The sequence below is a fragment of the Talpa occidentalis genome, unplaced genomic scaffold, assembly GCF_014898055.3.
Source record: "Talpa occidentalis isolate TD23 unplaced genomic scaffold, MPIMG_talOcc4v2.1 talOcc4.2, whole genome shotgun sequence".
Taxonomy (NCBI): domain Eukaryota; kingdom Metazoa; phylum Chordata; class Mammalia; order Eulipotyphla; family Talpidae; genus Talpa; species Talpa occidentalis.
This window is the reverse complement of record NW_023602073.1, coordinates 61,026,716-61,043,130: the sequence shown is the minus strand read 5'-3', so window position 1 is coordinate 61,043,130 and position 16,415 is coordinate 61,026,716.

Here is a 16,415-nt window from a genome sequence, read left to right as displayed (position 1 = left end):
CTCAGGGAGCGGAGCTAAGGCTACAACCCCAGGTCCCTGGATCAGTGACAGTGAGGGAGCACTGGAGGGCCCTGGGCGTGTGTGACAAAGCCATTAGCTGCCCTCCTGCAAGATGCAATCATGTTAGCTCCCAGATCAGCACGACCCTCAGGGTCCCCTTCTGACATAACAACACAAATCAAATCTTCAGTCCCGCTTCTACCAACTGGAGGAGGGGGGGTTCTAAGAACAGAGAGGGACGGGGTCTGAAATGTTCCACAACAGGAGGGCAGCCCTGCAAGGGGAGGGGTCCTCCTGTCTATGGGTAGGGGGAGAGAGACCTCAATTTTCAGGTAAGGTAACAGAATAAGCTTTTTGGCACAGAGACCCAGGCAGACCCACCCAAGTGAGAACTGTCCTTCGGAACCCTGCTGTATACTTCCTTTAGATATGTCTTGGGACTGCGTTTCCTTTTTATTGCTATTTTTCCTAAGCAGGCTTAAGATTATAAATATTCCCACATTTAGAGGCTACAGATGCAGAAATGACCAGAGAGCCCCTTGTGTAAAATTTAGGGCCCATACATAATGTAAAACAAAACTTCACTTTTTGAAATCACAAAAATGTGCCCATGTACTAAAATTAAAATAGCTTCTCTCTAGAAGCTTCCACTTCTGGCTCGTGGAGCCCTACACACCCTGGTCTGGTTTCTGGCCAGTTCAAGCTGGAGTCCTGGCTTACAAGACTTCTCCTGTAAAGACAGATTGTCCTGCTCTCATGCCTGGGGAGTCCCAGGGACAGGGCAGAGCCAGCCACATTCTCGGAGTGTGTGTGCTGAGGTCACTTTTTCTGAAGGACAGATCGCCTCTGAGGGCAAAGATCAAGTGTATTTGTTTAAAAATTAAGTAAAAGAATGACCTCCCTGGTGGTGCAAGGGGTTAAGTCAGCACTATTAAGCTTTCGGCAGCCACTGCAACACAAGTTCGATCCCCAGCCGGCCAGGGAGCTACCCACATGGCACAGCAGACCTCTCCTGCCTCGCCCGCTGCTCCCCTCAGCAGTGTGTTTCAGTTAGTCTGCCTGTTCGGTTCCCCACTCTGTCTCTGGTGAATCCTCTCATTCCCACCCCCGCTCCCACCTCTGGCCTGTACCCCAGCTCTTGTATGCATAAATAAAATATTTTTTAAAAATAAATAAAAATTAAGTAAAAGAACAAGGAATCAAACACAACAGCAAAGGCAGCACTGCTTTCAGCAACTGGGGTGCAGCATGGATGTCACCAGAACTGATGCTAGTGTACCAAATTCCCACCCCTCCCCACCCCCATCCCCGCCCCCACTCTCCTCCCTGCTTGGATTGCTGGAGGTGGGACTTGACTTCTTTTCCTAGGAGGAAAGGAAGCAAGGTCACTGGTGGGAACTGGGGCAGAAGGAGAATGTGTGGCAGGAGTTGGGAGAGGGATCCCATGGAAACCAGAAGCCTGGTTGGGGAGATTGGGCAAGACTGAGGACACCACTGGGAGGGCCAATCTTGTGACCAACAAACACCCCAAGAAGCTTCAAGACAGAGGCCACTCATTCTCTGGTACCTGCTCTGAGCAAGGCTGTGGGCCAGCAACTAACTTCAGACTGCCTCAGGGAGACAGGGCTGTGTCTCTCCGTCTCAGACTGAGGGCAGGATGTATCTCCCCTCAGATTGGGGCAACCTGAGGCAGGGCTGTGTCTCCCCTCAGACTAGAGCTCCCTGAGGGCAGAGCTGCGTCTCCCCACTTCAGACTGGGGCTCCCTGCAGGCAGGGCTGAGCTGTGTTTCCCCCAAGATAGGGAACATCCTGACAATAGGGGTCCTCTACCTTCTCCCTGCACCAGTTCAGAGTCTCCAAATACTGCTCACACACACACACATACACACACACACACACGCAAAGTCCCTAGACCTCTGGCCTCTACCCTAACTTGTGTTTATGGAAGCCATATTATGCCAGGCTCTGGGGTGGGGATAAGGGGTGAAGGTGTTAAGAGGTGACATGAGGAACACTGATGAATGACAGAGCTCTGGTCCAGGAGAGCCCTGGCTACTTGGGGGTGGGGTGGGGGTCAGAGGCCTTGCAGGACACAACAGAGGAGGCAACTGCTGACAGTGTTCAGGGAGGGGCTGGGCCAGGCTCAGTGTAGACTCCAAAACACTAGGGACTCTGGACCTGTGGGTAGCTATGAGTAGAAGTGGGAGAGACTGGACCTGTGAGGGGAGGGGTGGGCATTTCAGCGAGAGGACCCAGCAGGGATAAAGGTGTAGGGGAGGGGGACATGAATGCTGCAGAGGGCAGGGGAAAGCTGTGGATTTTCTGAGCCAGGGAGCACAGTAGGCAGCAGCTGAGACAGATGCAAGACTCTGGCCAGACAAAGCTGGGGCCTCCCAGAGCAGCAGGCCCCATGCTCAGGTGCACATAGAGGAGGCTGAACCTTCCGGTCCAGCTTCGGGCTCAGCTCCAAGCCTGATCCTGGCTCCCCCATATATAAAGCCTGTGACCGCATACATGAGTTTCAGATTCCTCTAGACTCAGCATATACACATGCAAAATGGGAGTAACAATAGGCACAACTGCCACCCCATCACTGTGAGGATGGAGTGAGTTAGAACAGCTCTGGGAGGGCTTCCCCGGTGGCGCAACGGGTTGAGTGCCATGCTGTGAAGCTGTCTGCAGCCTCTGCAGCACGGGTTCGATTTCCGGCCGGCCAGGGGGAAACCCACATGGCGTAGCAGACCTCTCCTGTCTCAGCAGTGTCTTCGGTCCTTCTGCCTGTTCTGCTCCCCACTCTCTCTGGTGAATCCTCTCACCCTCCCACGGCTCTGGCCTATACCCCAGTTCTTGTACAAAAATAAATAAATATTTAATAAAACAAAAAAGAACAGCTCTGGGAGCAGAGAAAAGGTGAGATCAGGGGGCGGCCCTTTTCCTGATTTCTGCTGCTTTTGGGAGAGCAGAGCAGATTTGGAAAGTGGCCTGGCTTCCTGGAGCATCTGGGTCCCACCTCTCCCCCACATGTGGGATCAACAAACTCTCAGAAGGAGGAAATGAACATATTTTCATAGTTCATGCCCACGGACAAATCATTTGCTCATTTTGTGATATCTTCCGGCAGCAACCACAGTAGGTGGCAAAGCAAAGAGGAGAGATTCAGAACTCCATGGCCCTGGGCAGGAAATGTGGGGAGGGCCTTGGGCCCCACTTCAGCCTCCTGTGATATGAGCCTCTGTTGCAAGCCAGGAGCGATGGGCCTGAGGTTGGAAGCCCCTGCTCTCACAGGAGCAGAAGCTGGCCCAGACAGGACGGCCGTGATGCTGGTGGTGCTCAGGGCCTGAGCAGCCTGCAGGAGGGCTGGCTGCAAGTTTTTAGAACTGCAACTTGCTGGACTTCATGAGATCTCTCTGAGAGGATGAAGGCAAATGAGAAGGCCTGGGCTGGGTGGAGGTTACATTAAAGAGGGGGTGTCTCAGATTCAGGAGTTTGGGAGGAAGCAGAATAGGAGAAAGAGGATGTGAGGAGGGAGTAGTATGCAGGAGAGAGCCCTGGACAGAGGGTCACAAGCCCTTGGTTTACAGCAGAACACACTTTAATTTAGGGGCCTCAGTTTTCCCACCTGTAAAATGAGCATATGATTCTTCTCAAAGGGTTACTACACAACTCAACAAGATAAGGCAGAGAACATCCTTTTGAACTATGCAGCCCTGCGCAAAGGCAGCGTGAGGAGAGAAAGGATGTCTGTGGAGTGGACGCTCTCGAGGCGAAGGGCTTTCCTGCCCCTGGGAAGGCATTCCAAAGATGGATGCTGACTTCAAAAATCCCTCCTACCATTTTATTTCTCACTCTGAATACTGGGCACTGTTTTGGTTGAGGGGTAGGAGGAAAGACACCTTGCCTCTCTGGGTTCCAGAGAGGGGAAAAGGGGAGAAAGAGGGCTCCATCGGCACCTCCCGGGCTCTCCCAGCTTGGTGCACTTCTTCATTTTCCCTGGAGACTCGTCCCAGGACCCCCAGATGCCTTCCTCCCTGCCTACCTCCCAGTCCCAGAGCCCAGCCATCACCATCAGCCCCTGTGCTGGACCAGGGGCCTGCCGGAGCCCTAGCTCTTTGCCCTTTTTTTTTTTCTCTTAAGGGTTGTAGGTATCTGGGCAGAAGTTTAGGGAAAGGAAAACTGCACACACACTCCCACATGCACAAGACCCTCACATGGACATGCTGTGACACGTGTTATCACACACCCCATCCAACACATTCTTACATTACACATTGAGACAGAACAGGTCTCTCTCTCTCTCTCTCTCTCTCTCTCTCTCTCTCTCACACACACACACACACACACACAAATTGACTCACATAGACTCACCCCACACTATCACACATTCTGTCACAAGCACCCACACATGGACACATATGGCAGACCCCTATGCACACATCAAGATTTCTCTCTCTCTCTCTCTTTCTAACACACACACACACACACACACACACACACACACACACACACAGAGGAATCTGACTGGGGCAAGCCACAGCTAAGGAAGGGCCTGTTTTCCCCAGCAAGGCATCCAAGGGAAGGATGTGTGGTTTCCCAGCTGCTCCTGCCCCAGACCCTGCCTGGGGTCCAAGTCCAGCAGGGAACCCAGCTCAGAGCAAAGTCCGCGCTGACCGCTGTGCACGGACCCCGTCTGCCCTTCACCAGAGTGCCGAGCCCACTCCAAGCCCTGTTCTGCAGCCCTGAGGAAGGCTTCCAGATTCCTAGGACGAATGGGTCAGTTCCCCCAGCTGCAGTTTCAGGATGCCAGCATCTCAGTCCTCGCCACAACCCTGTGTAGCAGCATTAGTGATGTCTATTTACAGATGAGGAAACTGAGGTTCGAGATGGTTGCGTGTCCTATGCAAGATCGCCAACTGAAAGCAGACTCCATATTTGAACCCAGTTTTGTCCAGTTCTAATTTTGGGTGTCAGAGGCTTGCCTGACTCCTGCAGACAGCTCTCACACACGGGTCTCGGGCAGGTAAGGAATGAGGCAAGGGAGAGGGGGTGCTCCTTCTCAGCAACAATGAAGGGGTGGCCTAGGTCACTTTCAGAGCTCAAGTCGACCCTCACCCACCCACAGAGAGCTGCTCCCAGCCTGGCTGGAGGGACATGGACAGCTCCCTTTGCCTTCTTCCTTAGTCCTGCCGACACAGGCTGGCATTAAGCACCTGCTCAGCCCTGCACCCCCTTCTCCTATCTGTCCCTGAAATGCTGGATCACCTTCACAGGGAACCCTCCTTTACTGAGCTTTTGTGTCCACATTGGTGAAATGGAGGGAGTAGTTCCAGTCTTGCCGACCACTTGAGCAAAACATAAATTGCAGAATTCACCATTTTTTAGAGCTTTGCAAGAGGCACGAGGTTGTCATGTGACTGCAGTCTGGCCTCCAAGCTCCTGTGGCTCAGATCTCTGCAGTGTCCAGGGGTTCTCAGTGCCCTCCAACAAGAGCACCCCCCCAAATCCATCCTCTCCACTCAGAACCTGGCTCCTCCTGTCCTGCTCTGCTTCCCCCGGCCTGTGATGGACCAGGACATGCGGCTTTTGGTCTGGTCCAGGGCTGAGGAATGAAGGATCAGAAGAAAGGGCAGATGCCAGGAACCCAACCCCTCTGGGAAAGGGAACTTGGGGGAGAAGAGAGGCAGCTTCCAGAACCTGTCTCTCCCCTTACTACTTCCTTCACTCCACAGAGGGTCTGCAAACCAAGCAGGGGGTAGGATGGGGCCAGGTAGCTGAGGTTTCCACTTCCACCCAGAGGAGGAGGAAAAGCCGGTCATGGGTCTGCAGTCCTGGCTCCCAAAAGGACCTAAGAAGTCCAGGGAAGCCAAGACCTGCTGGGCTGGAAAAAGGTGCCAAGGGAGAGAGGGCATCTCTTGGGGTTAGGGGCAGCACCTGGGCTGGAAGCAGGGAGACAAATAGCCTGAGTCTGGAAGAGAAATTGGGGGGCTGAAAATGGGCTGGAAGCCCATTTGGAGTCTCAGCCAGGAGTGGAGTAGGCCCTCATCAAGGCAGGAGCCCTTCATCCTGCCTCCCATCTGGTCTGGGATACACTTCAGGGCAGATGCAGGCTCCTGCCCAAAGGTCTCAGTTCTTTAGGTCTGGGCATAGGAGAGGGAAGCTCTGGGAAGAGTTCTCTGGCACAGGCTCCACATTGGCCCTCTGCTCAGTCTTCTCACAGCATCTTTGGATAGCTCCCCTCTCCCAAAGCAGGCCCACCATAGTGCCCCTGGGGCAGGAAAGGCAGGGAGAACCACCTGGACCTCAGAGCAAGGCTGCAGGGGTGCACCTGTGGCCTGCTCTCTCTGGTGGCACCAGGAAAGCCCAGGTGTCTCTGTGCGTCAATCTGTGCCCTGGTGTGTCTTGTCAACCAGAGGGATCAGAATAGGGTATCGGGCCAGTATGTGAGGGGGACTGACTGCTTTCAAAGGAGCAAGGAGCCTCCTGCTCATTTGCAGCAGGGGCTGGGGGGGCACTCAAGTTACATCTGGCAGGTCATGGGGAAGGACAACGAGCTAAGCTGCCACTGTGAGGTCCTTGGGGATATGAGTCAAAGCTGTATTGGGGTGCTGGTGAGGGGCAAATAGAGCTGGGTGTCCACACCCTGGCCCTCTGCATCCACCTGAGCCTGGGGGACAGGTGGGGGTGGTCTTTGATGGCTGCTGGGTTCGGGAAGAGGCACCACCAGGGAAGGAGGCCCAGGGTAGTGGGAGAAGTGAGGTCAGCTGTGCCAGGGGCGCTGACATGGGTTTACTAGAAGGAGTTAGGAAAGTGGTCTGGGGAGATGCAACGCACAAGTCAGCGCCCGGGGCTGCAGGCCAGCTGGTGCCACGGCAGAGGGGTCAGGGCGGCAGGGAAGCGGCCCCTCGGGGATCCGGGAAGTGGTCAGTCATCCAAGCCCCCACCTCGGCCACCCAGTCCAGGGCGGCCAACTCTCCAGACCCTGCTCCCTCCCAGCCTCTCGCTTCCCTCCGCCTGCAGGAGCGGAGTTTCGCCCAAGTCCGGGTCGCCCCTGCCAGGACGCTGCGCCTGCAGCCCGCCGCACCACCCACCTTCCCCTGTCCCCAGGGTCAGCGGAGCTCACCTGCGGGCGGGGGCCGGCCCTGCCCACCGCCCCGAGCAGCAGGAGCGCCAGACGGAGCGGGCCGGGGGCGCCGGCCATGGCGGGGCGCTCAGGACTGGGCCATCGCTGCCACCTGCGGAACCGCGCGCCGCGACTAATCCCAGGCGGGCGGCGGGCGCCGGGGGAGGAGCCGGCGCGGGGCCGCCCCGCCCGCGGGAGGGGCCGGGCGGGGTCCCCTGGCCTTCCGCCCCGCGGGCTGGGGCGGCTAAGCTAGTACCACCGCGCCGCTCAGCTGGTGCCACCGCGCGCCTCAGCCCGTCCCGGGCCCCGAGGTACCCGGCGCTGCGCTCCGGGTGAGCGCTGCTCGCGTTTGGGAAGCGCAGGAGCCCGAACCCCAGCTCCGAGGGCCGGCCGTGCCCTCCACCCGCCCCACACCCCGGCACCGTGGACCTCCACTCAGGATCCCCGGGCCAAGGAAAGCCAAACACCCCCACTTTTTCGGGGTAACACCAAGGACACGGAGGCCAAAGGAGCTCAGGGGTGTAGTCCAGGGTCACGCCGCCCTTCAGATCCCTCCCAGAAAGTGTAACCCTACATCTGTGAGTGACTAGAAAGATCCAACCAGCAGGGCTACCCCCTCCCCAAGCCCTCTCCGCATTCCCCGACTCTGTCCCCAAAGCTGCCCTGGGACAATCAAGGTTGGCGGGAGGAGGGGGCAAAGATGACAAATAGATCAGTGGGGTCTTGAAAGTGAGGGGGTCTAGAGGGATCCCCCTGTCCAGCCCCACTCCTGCAGCGCCTAGGGCTCCTGCTCAGTATCACCAGGCTCTCATAACCCGGGTCTGTGTGACATCAGTGCCATGGCTGTTCCTGTGCCGCCTGTATCTCTCTCTCTGCTTTGTGGGAACTCTAGTTTTTACCAGCTTTTATGTCCCTCCACCCCCAAACACAATATGATGAGGGGTCAGGCGGAACCAGTGGTGCACAGACTCACCCTCAACCAGGTTGTGGGGGCCGTGTTAGAAGGTACTGGTTTTCTGTTCCCTAGTGCTAGTGAGGAATGGGGGTTAACCCCACCCCCACACACTCAAAACACTCAAACACATTTTGATATCACTGCTGGGGAGGGAGGGGGCCGCAACACTCAGCCCTGGACCTGCCTTGGGCATGTCTGGAATATTCCAAAGGGAAAGGGAGTCTGTTGGAGTTAGCTGCTCCTCAGGGAGAGAACAGAACTTCTCAAAGCCCAAAGAGAGTTTGGATCATCTAGGGAGAAAGGGAGCAGGGGGAGGGGAGTGGGGAGAGCAAGTGGGATGGGCCAGGGACTCCCTTTAGACCAGAGGGACCCTCCCCTCCTGCTAGCTCTACCTTTATATCCTGGGAGTCAGGTATTTCCTCTCTCCCCCGCCCAGAAATCAACCTGGCAGCCACCTTCCACTCACCACTTAGGGTTAGCTTGTTCAGCTGCTTGTGACAGAAACCCCCAAATAGCAATGGCCTATCAAGGGCTCTGTGGTGTAAGGCAAAGCCAGAGGTTCAGCCCAGGGCTAGAAAGCAGAGACATCCTCATCTTCAGGATCCCAGGCTCATCAAGCATCCACCATGCTCAAGATCTAGGGTTTCCACCTAATGATCCAGGGTGGGTGGTCTAGCTGCACCCATGCTATCAACACACCAACCAGCAGGAAGGAAGAAAAGGTAAGGACCCCCACAAGTAAGGACACATCCTGACAGCCACAGTCATCCGTTATCCGTTCCATACCCACTGGTAAGAACTTAGACATGTGGTACTCTTAGCTCCGAAGGAGGTGGAAAAAGTACTTATTCCAAGCAGCTGCTGGCAGGGTTAAATATTGGGGCTTTCATTACTCTCGAAGAATGCAAAATAGGGAGATAGGTAGTTAGGTAAATAGATATTTAGGAAAGCAGGATTGGAGTGGAGCGAGAAGAGAACCAGGTAAACGGGTAGAGAAATAGTCAGATAAAACCAGGCTTTTGTTATGAACTTATTAACAGATATACAGGTTAAGTTCATTCAATAAATATTTACTGAGCACACAGTATGTGCCAGACACTGAACTACATCCTTGGCATAAAGTGGTGATGCTGTCCCTCTCCTCAGCACATTATATTCTAATGCAGGAGGGGACACTACACACATAATTAATGGAGTCATTTATGTAATTACAATCTGATTAGCCCTGTCAGGATGGACAGATGCTTGAAAGCCCACTTTCTCTCTGCCATGGAACTTTGCAAGAAGATTTTGTGTTCAATAAGTACAGAGTAGGCGCCCCAGGAGCTGCTCTCAAGCATGGAGGGCAGGAGTGGTTGGAATAATACCCCAGCTCCTCCTCCTCCTGAGTGCCAGTCTCCCAGAGACCCCAGGAATAACCTGCTTAATAATGCACATTGTGTTGGCTTCCTTCCCTGACTAGTCTCCATTTCCAGCAGTGGGGGACTAGTCCTCTCCAGTGAAAATAAATTGCTCATCCTTAAACACTTGCTCAGGGTCTGCTTCTGGGATAACTCAACTTAAGACAGTGGGCATGTGAAACTATCCAGGGCTGGGGACAAGCCCCTTGATCCCAGAGGCATTTGGGTGGCAGATTACTCAACTTCTCCTTTGAACACCTGGGAGTCCAAAGCCTCTGAGTTTGCTCTGAGCCTGACATCTCATGAGCAGCTACCTCTCTGGATTATAACTGTCTCTTCATTGACCAAGGCTCCCAGCAGACCAGCTGTATTTCAGCACTGGCATGGGTCTGAACCTAGTAAGTGCTTGGTGTTGGCAGACTCTGCCTGGGCCTTCTGTAGATGAGCCCTCGGCTCTATGGTCCCGTGTTAGGCATTTTGGAGATTTGTCTTTCCAACTTGCAAGCTAAGTAAACTTAAGAGTAGGTCCAAGGTCCGATTGCTTTTTGGTAACAACTTAACTGTTCTCCCTCCCTCCTTATCCAGTCTCCTAGAGGATATGCTGTCTCAAATCCTCATCTAACCTCATCCCTGAGCCTATCCAGGGGTATCCAGGACCAAGTCCTTGAAACTCATTAGCATCTAAAGAGTCTACTTGGATCTGCTCCTAGCTAGCTTCCTAACCAGACCTCTTACAAGTACTTCCATTGCTTTGCATGCACAGTTCCTGCTGCTGGAGTGTCCTTAGCCACTCTGCTTGCTGATCTGCTCATACTTCAGGACCCAGGTCAGGCAGCCCCCTCTTAGAGACAGTAGAGGTGGTCTTGTCAAAAACAAGAGCACTGAGAGGCTCCCCTACCTATGAGTGTCCTCCAGGATTTAAACTTTTGCCTACCCTCAGACCATCAGAGAATGGGTCACCTCCACCAGGAAGCTTTCCATGATTCCAGACATCCCAATTCTTCAGGGCCCAGTCCCTTGTGCTTACCAGCATCTGAGCATTTTGGAATTCTCTTGGCTATGTGCTGGTCAGTTTCTCAGTTTCCCAGCAGGGTCTTGTTTTATTCATCTCTATATCCACAACACCCAGTGCTGTGCGTGGCACATGTTAGATGCTCAGTGACTCTAGTTCAAAACAATGGATTGAACAGAAGCACTTACATGTTTTGTCACTGTCCTTGTTACGACTTTACCTCGCTAGGCATGAGTTCCATGAGGGAAGGGATGTTTCATTGTTCGTCTCTGAATACCTGGCATCAGCACAGGCGCTGGCAGGTTTTGGGTACTCAGTAATGCTTGTTGCAATTGAAATGTGGCGATCCAAGTGTCCAGTGGACTGTCTGACACATACTGGGTGCTCAAAAACTTAGCAGAAGAAGGGTAGACTGGGAGAGAGAACAGATTATGGGCAGTCCTCTCCCTACATTGTTATCAGGGCCCCTGAGCAGGCCCTGCTGTCATCTGAATGGTGGTTCCCTCCCTGCCCAATTTTTATATTGAAATCCTAACCCCCAAGGTGATGATATTTGGAGGTGGGGTTTAGGGGAAGAGATTAGATCACAAGAGCAGAGTTCTCATGAATGTGATTGGTGTCTTCATAAAAAAAGCCCCAGCGAGCTCCCTCCCCCTTTCCACCACATGAGGACGCAGAGAAAATGGTCATCTATGGACCAGGACACCAATCTACCAGGGCTGTGATCTCAGACGTCCAGCCTCCGGGACTGTGGGAAGTAGATGTTTGTGGTTTATAAGCCACCACGTCTGTGAAGCTTTGGTATAGCAACCCAAATAGACTAAGACAGGCCCCTTAACACAGAAGGCTCTGTGAGCTCCATAAGGGTCAAGTTGAACAGACAGTATCATTTGTCTAACTAATATTAACCGTGAACAAAAACAATAGCTACATTTGTTGAGGCCCCAGTCTGAGCCAGGTGCTGCTGACTGCCCCGTATGCCTGATATCAAGGTTTAGGAGCAAGTATTATTATACCCATTTTCTGAATGAGGAGACTGAGGCTCAGGGTTGAAAAGTGACTTGCTCACAGTGCAACACTGGCCTTCATTCCAGGTCCACCTGCCCTGAAGCTGGTGCAGCAGATCCAGGCACAGCCCAATTTGTGAAAACAGAGGGTGCAGGTATCATCTCTGCCAGCCTCTCTCTGGGGCACCTTTCCTGTTGCTCCTTCTTCAGCAGCATAGAGCTCCTGGCCCTGCTTCTACCCCATGCTCAAGGCTTCTCCTATGGCTTTAAAGTGTGGCCGTAAAACTACCCCCAGCTTCTACTAGAAAAACTATCAGATTATCTTCAGAAATGGGAACGGGAGCAATTGACATATGCACCAGAGGAAGAAAGACTGCAAGGCCCTGTCCCTATGGAGACAGACCCAAGAGCAGGCTGCCCCGCTCTTGCTCTCCTTAGCAGGAAGACCTGGCCAGTGGGGAGGGAGGGAGGGAGGAGGAAATGAGAGAATGTGGCAGAAAGAAAAGGGGAAGGAAGGGAAATGGAAGGATGAGAGAAAGAACTGCTAAAAAAGACAGGTATCTCCCTGGTGGCACAAGGGGTTAGGATGCAGCACTATGAAGCTGTCCGCAGCCACTGCAGCAGGAGTTCAATCCCCGGCCAGGGAGCTACCCACAGGGCACAGCAGACCTCTCCTGACTCTCCTGCTGCTCCCCTTAGCAGTGTATTTCAGTCAATCCACCGGTTCTGTTCCCCACTCTGTCTCTGGTGACTCCTCTCACCCCCCGCACCTCTGGCCTGCACCCCAGTTCTTGTATGCATAAATAAATAGATCTTTAAAAAAATAAAGAGTTATCTCTTGCCCATAGAGTTCAGATTCCTTTTCAAGCTCCAAGTTCTTAAGTAGTTTTCCAATGCTCAAGACTATTTATCTTTTGAGGGGGGAAGAACCAACATTAGTTTAGCCTAATATAGACACATGTGCATGCACAACACACCCCTACACAGATCTTAGAATCTGTCATTCTTGGGTTCAAATCCAACTCAGTCACTCACTGAACATTTTTGAGCCTTTGTCTCCCAAGCTGTAAAATGGGTATAGTAACAAAGGCCAACATTGACTGAGCACCTGCCTGAGCCAGGCACTCGTCTAAGAGCAACTTGAGTATTATTCCATTTAATGTTCACGATGGCCCTCATTCTAGTCACCGCCAGTAGAGTCTGTGCCTGAGGACCTGATGCCGGGAGAAAGCAGAGCCCCAATGGGCACAGGTAAACCTGGCCGCCAGCCTCTCCTGGGGAGTGTGCCATGGAGGGTGTCCCTGTGGGCAAGGCCTCAACCCCGGGCCTCCTGCTTTTCTTCTGGGACTCTGTCCTCTGCCCCTGACACAGCATTTCGGGAGCCACCCTGGGCTGTGAAGTGGGATAGTTTTGTATCCCCATTTTACAAATGATGGTGTGAAGCACAGAGCGGTGACTGAACTAGCGGGAGATGGTTCAAGATGGCCTACGGGAGATTGGATACAAGCACCCCTGGGCCCTACACGCTGCCTGCACCACCCACATTCACCACCCAACAGAACTGTTTTCCCATCAGATCAGAAACAGCCCTGCCCAGAACCTGGCACAAAGAAGTCCTAGGCAAATGGCAGTGCTAATACCACCGTTATTCTTGAGGCCTCCCATCCTCCTGTCTGTCACTGCACCAGCTGGGTCAGCTCTCAGCAGGATACCTAGGGTGCTGGCTTTAATCCACCCCTTCCAGCCCATGGGGGCTACAACCAGTCTCCCAGGCCTGGGGGATGGAAGAAGCCAGCTGGACCAAAAAGGCCCTTCCCCTGTGAGGTGCCCCCATGACCGCCCCCACTACCAATCCAGCCGATCTTTCCTCCCAGGTGCTGGGTCGCGTCCAGCTCTGGCCAGTCAGCTGGAGAGGATTTACAGCCTCTCAAGTCACAGTGATTATTGCTCTCTTGGGTGGCTGCAGCACGCTGTATTTCCTAAGTGTCACCGTATTGTTTCCATAACTGACTCTGTTGTTGAGAGGGAAGTCAGTGGGACTAACTCCCACTTTACAGGAAGGGAAACTGAGTCTCACAGGAGCCAGGGATTTACTCAAGGTCACTCAGCAGGATGTCGGCACGGTCTGTGCCCCTCCAGACCAAGGAAGAGAAAATAACGAGGCAAGAACAAAGTTCCTCTCTCTTCTCCATCTGGGAGCTCTGCCCAGAAATGACTGGGGCTCCCGCCACCTTCCCTGGGAGGGAGTCTGTCTGCGGTGGGGAGAAGGTGAGAGAAAACTCAGGGGAGGGAGATGAAGGGAGGGGGCTTGGCAAGTGTGGTGGCACCAGTGAGGAAGGCACACGTTACCCTCAGAACTGTCCACCTCATCCTACTGATGAGAAGACTGCGTAGCAGAGCTGGCTGCATGCTCCCTAAGCCTGGGCCCACGAGCATGTTGGTTTTCTGGGGCTGACTTCACAGAGCACCACACACTGGATCTCACAGTCTGGTGTCTTGAAGTCTGAAATCAGGGTGTCTGCAGGATTGGTTCTTTTGAGCGCTGAGAGGGAGACACTCTCCTGCCTCTCTCCTAGCTCTGGCAGCTCCCTGCAGATGGCTTCCTCCCGAGGCCTTCACATTGCCTTCCCTCTGCACATGTCCGATTGCCCTTCTGTGTGCGAACACCAGTCGTCACGGAGTAGGGCCTGCCCTAATGACCTCAATTCCATTTGGGTCATTACCTCTGTAAAGACGCTATTTCCAAACAAGTCTACATTTTTACCTCTAGGTGAATATAAGCTTCATCTCACCGGCCACAAAAGTTCTAGTGACCTTTCCATTCTTAGGTTGACACCCTCCAGCTTTCCTTCCCACCCCCGTTTCCTTCCCTCTGGTAACCACTGTATTTTTCATAGTGTCTGAGTTCTTTTTATTGTGACTTGTTAGTTCATTTGCTTTGATTATTTATATTCCACATGTTAGAGAAACCATTAATCCACCCCTTTAATCCACCCCTTCCAGCCCATGGGGGCTACAACCAGTCTCCCAGGCCTGGGGGATGGAAGAAGCCAGCTGGACCAAAAAGGCCCTTCCCCATTAAAGGGGTCAGTCTGCCTGTTCTGTTCCCCACTCTGTCCCTGGTGAATCCTCTCACCCCCTGCACCTCTAGCCTGTGCCCCAGCTCTTGAATGCACAAAAATAAAATAAATCTTTTAAAAAAAATTAGTTTCCTCTTGATGTTTAGTGTAACCAACAGAATGTGGAGGAAAGTAATATAGGACACCTCCAGATTAGCTCATCAAACCTCCCACACGCTCTCTTCCTCCATTTACCAGTTGGACACAGACGAATCAGTGGGGAACCCCAAGGCCCTGGGGGACTATGGAACCATCAGACAGAAGGAGCTTGGGGCTCTGAATGACTGTGCAGAGTGGCTTGGATGGGATCTGTTGAGCCACTGAGCTCTGGGGGCTGTTTGTTGCTGCAGTTTGTCTACTGACAAGCACGGCTGGCTTGTGACCCCAGGTCTGTCTGGGGGCAGAGCTAGTTAGTCCAAGCAGGGGGCTTTGAAGGTCCCCTCTGTGGAGCTGCAGTTAGGGGAGGGATCTCTTCACTTGGGGTCTTGTCTCCTTCTCCTCAGCTCCCCTCACCTTTGTCAGTGGTTGTCTGAATCAAAAAGGGAACTCTGGGTCTGTGTGGCTGTGGCCTCTGTTCCTGGGGAGCTGACCCATCAGTTCTTACCCATCTGGCTCCTCTCCCCTCTTCCCCCAGCTGTTCCCACCTGTCTGCCTTTTTTCTCTGAAGAGAAGGTGGGGAGCCGCCTGGGACTAAGTGGTTATGACAGAGCCCACATTGTGCCCTCACAGAATTAAAACTTGGTAAGAAAAGAGGAAATGTGTCAAATTTCACATGTTTGGGAATCAAGTGAAAAAGAAGCATCACTCAAGCTTTCTCACTGTAGCTTTCAGTGTTTCTGCCGTGGCTGAGAAACCCACTGTGACCAAAATGAGAAAGGAAACCACTGCCAACCAGAGATTACAATCAGAGGTGTCCTTGGACTAACAAGATAACCAGCTCACAGCAGCCACCTCCTTAGAAATTCTCCCCAGCTGTCCCCCCCTACAGTGTCTTCAGACTGCCCAGGCACAGGCTTCATAAACCTGGGTGGAAACACTTGGCAGAGGGGCCTTGTGGGCCACAGAAGTTGTCTCTGAAAAGAATGTTCTGAGCCAGGGAAGGTGAGCGAGCTGTCACTGGCTTTCAAGAATCAAGATCACTGCAGGGCTGAGCCAAGGGTGCTGTAGGAGTCCCCTGAGAGGAGGAAGCACCAGTACATGGGACAGGTGGGACCTAGGCGACAGCCTGGCTCTTGTCTTGGAAGCTTCTGGAAGTCCATTTCACTGACACACTTAAGCTAAACAAAGTCATCTTCCTTCATTCTGCATAAAAGAAAAGTGATAACCAGATAACCCCACATGATCTCTTTTCTAATTAATAGAAAAATGCACAATAGAAAATCTGAATGCTTCTAGCCAACTCCTCCCAGCAAACTGCTCCCTGGTGCCTTCATCCTCTGGGCATAAATGCAGAGATTCATCTATGGCCACCTAAGATCTCACACGTCACACTGGGACCCAATGAAGTGGCTATAGGCACCTGGCCAACACTGCAGACCTTCTGCACCTGCCCAGAGTCACAGCCCACAAGTTTCCACTCTTGTCTCAGGTTATTTCTCAGTCCCAGCTGATTATGACATGAGGTCCCACAAGCCCCTGGCCTGTGCTTGGGGGAAACTCAGAGTTTCCTTCTTTTGTGGTTTTACTTCTAGACCTGGCCTCACATGGACCAGCAGCTTTGCTCAGCAGGTGATATTTTCTGAGGATCAGTCTATTATGTTCTTTCCTTTTGTAAGGCCAGATCAAGAGATACTTCCTTCTCTTTC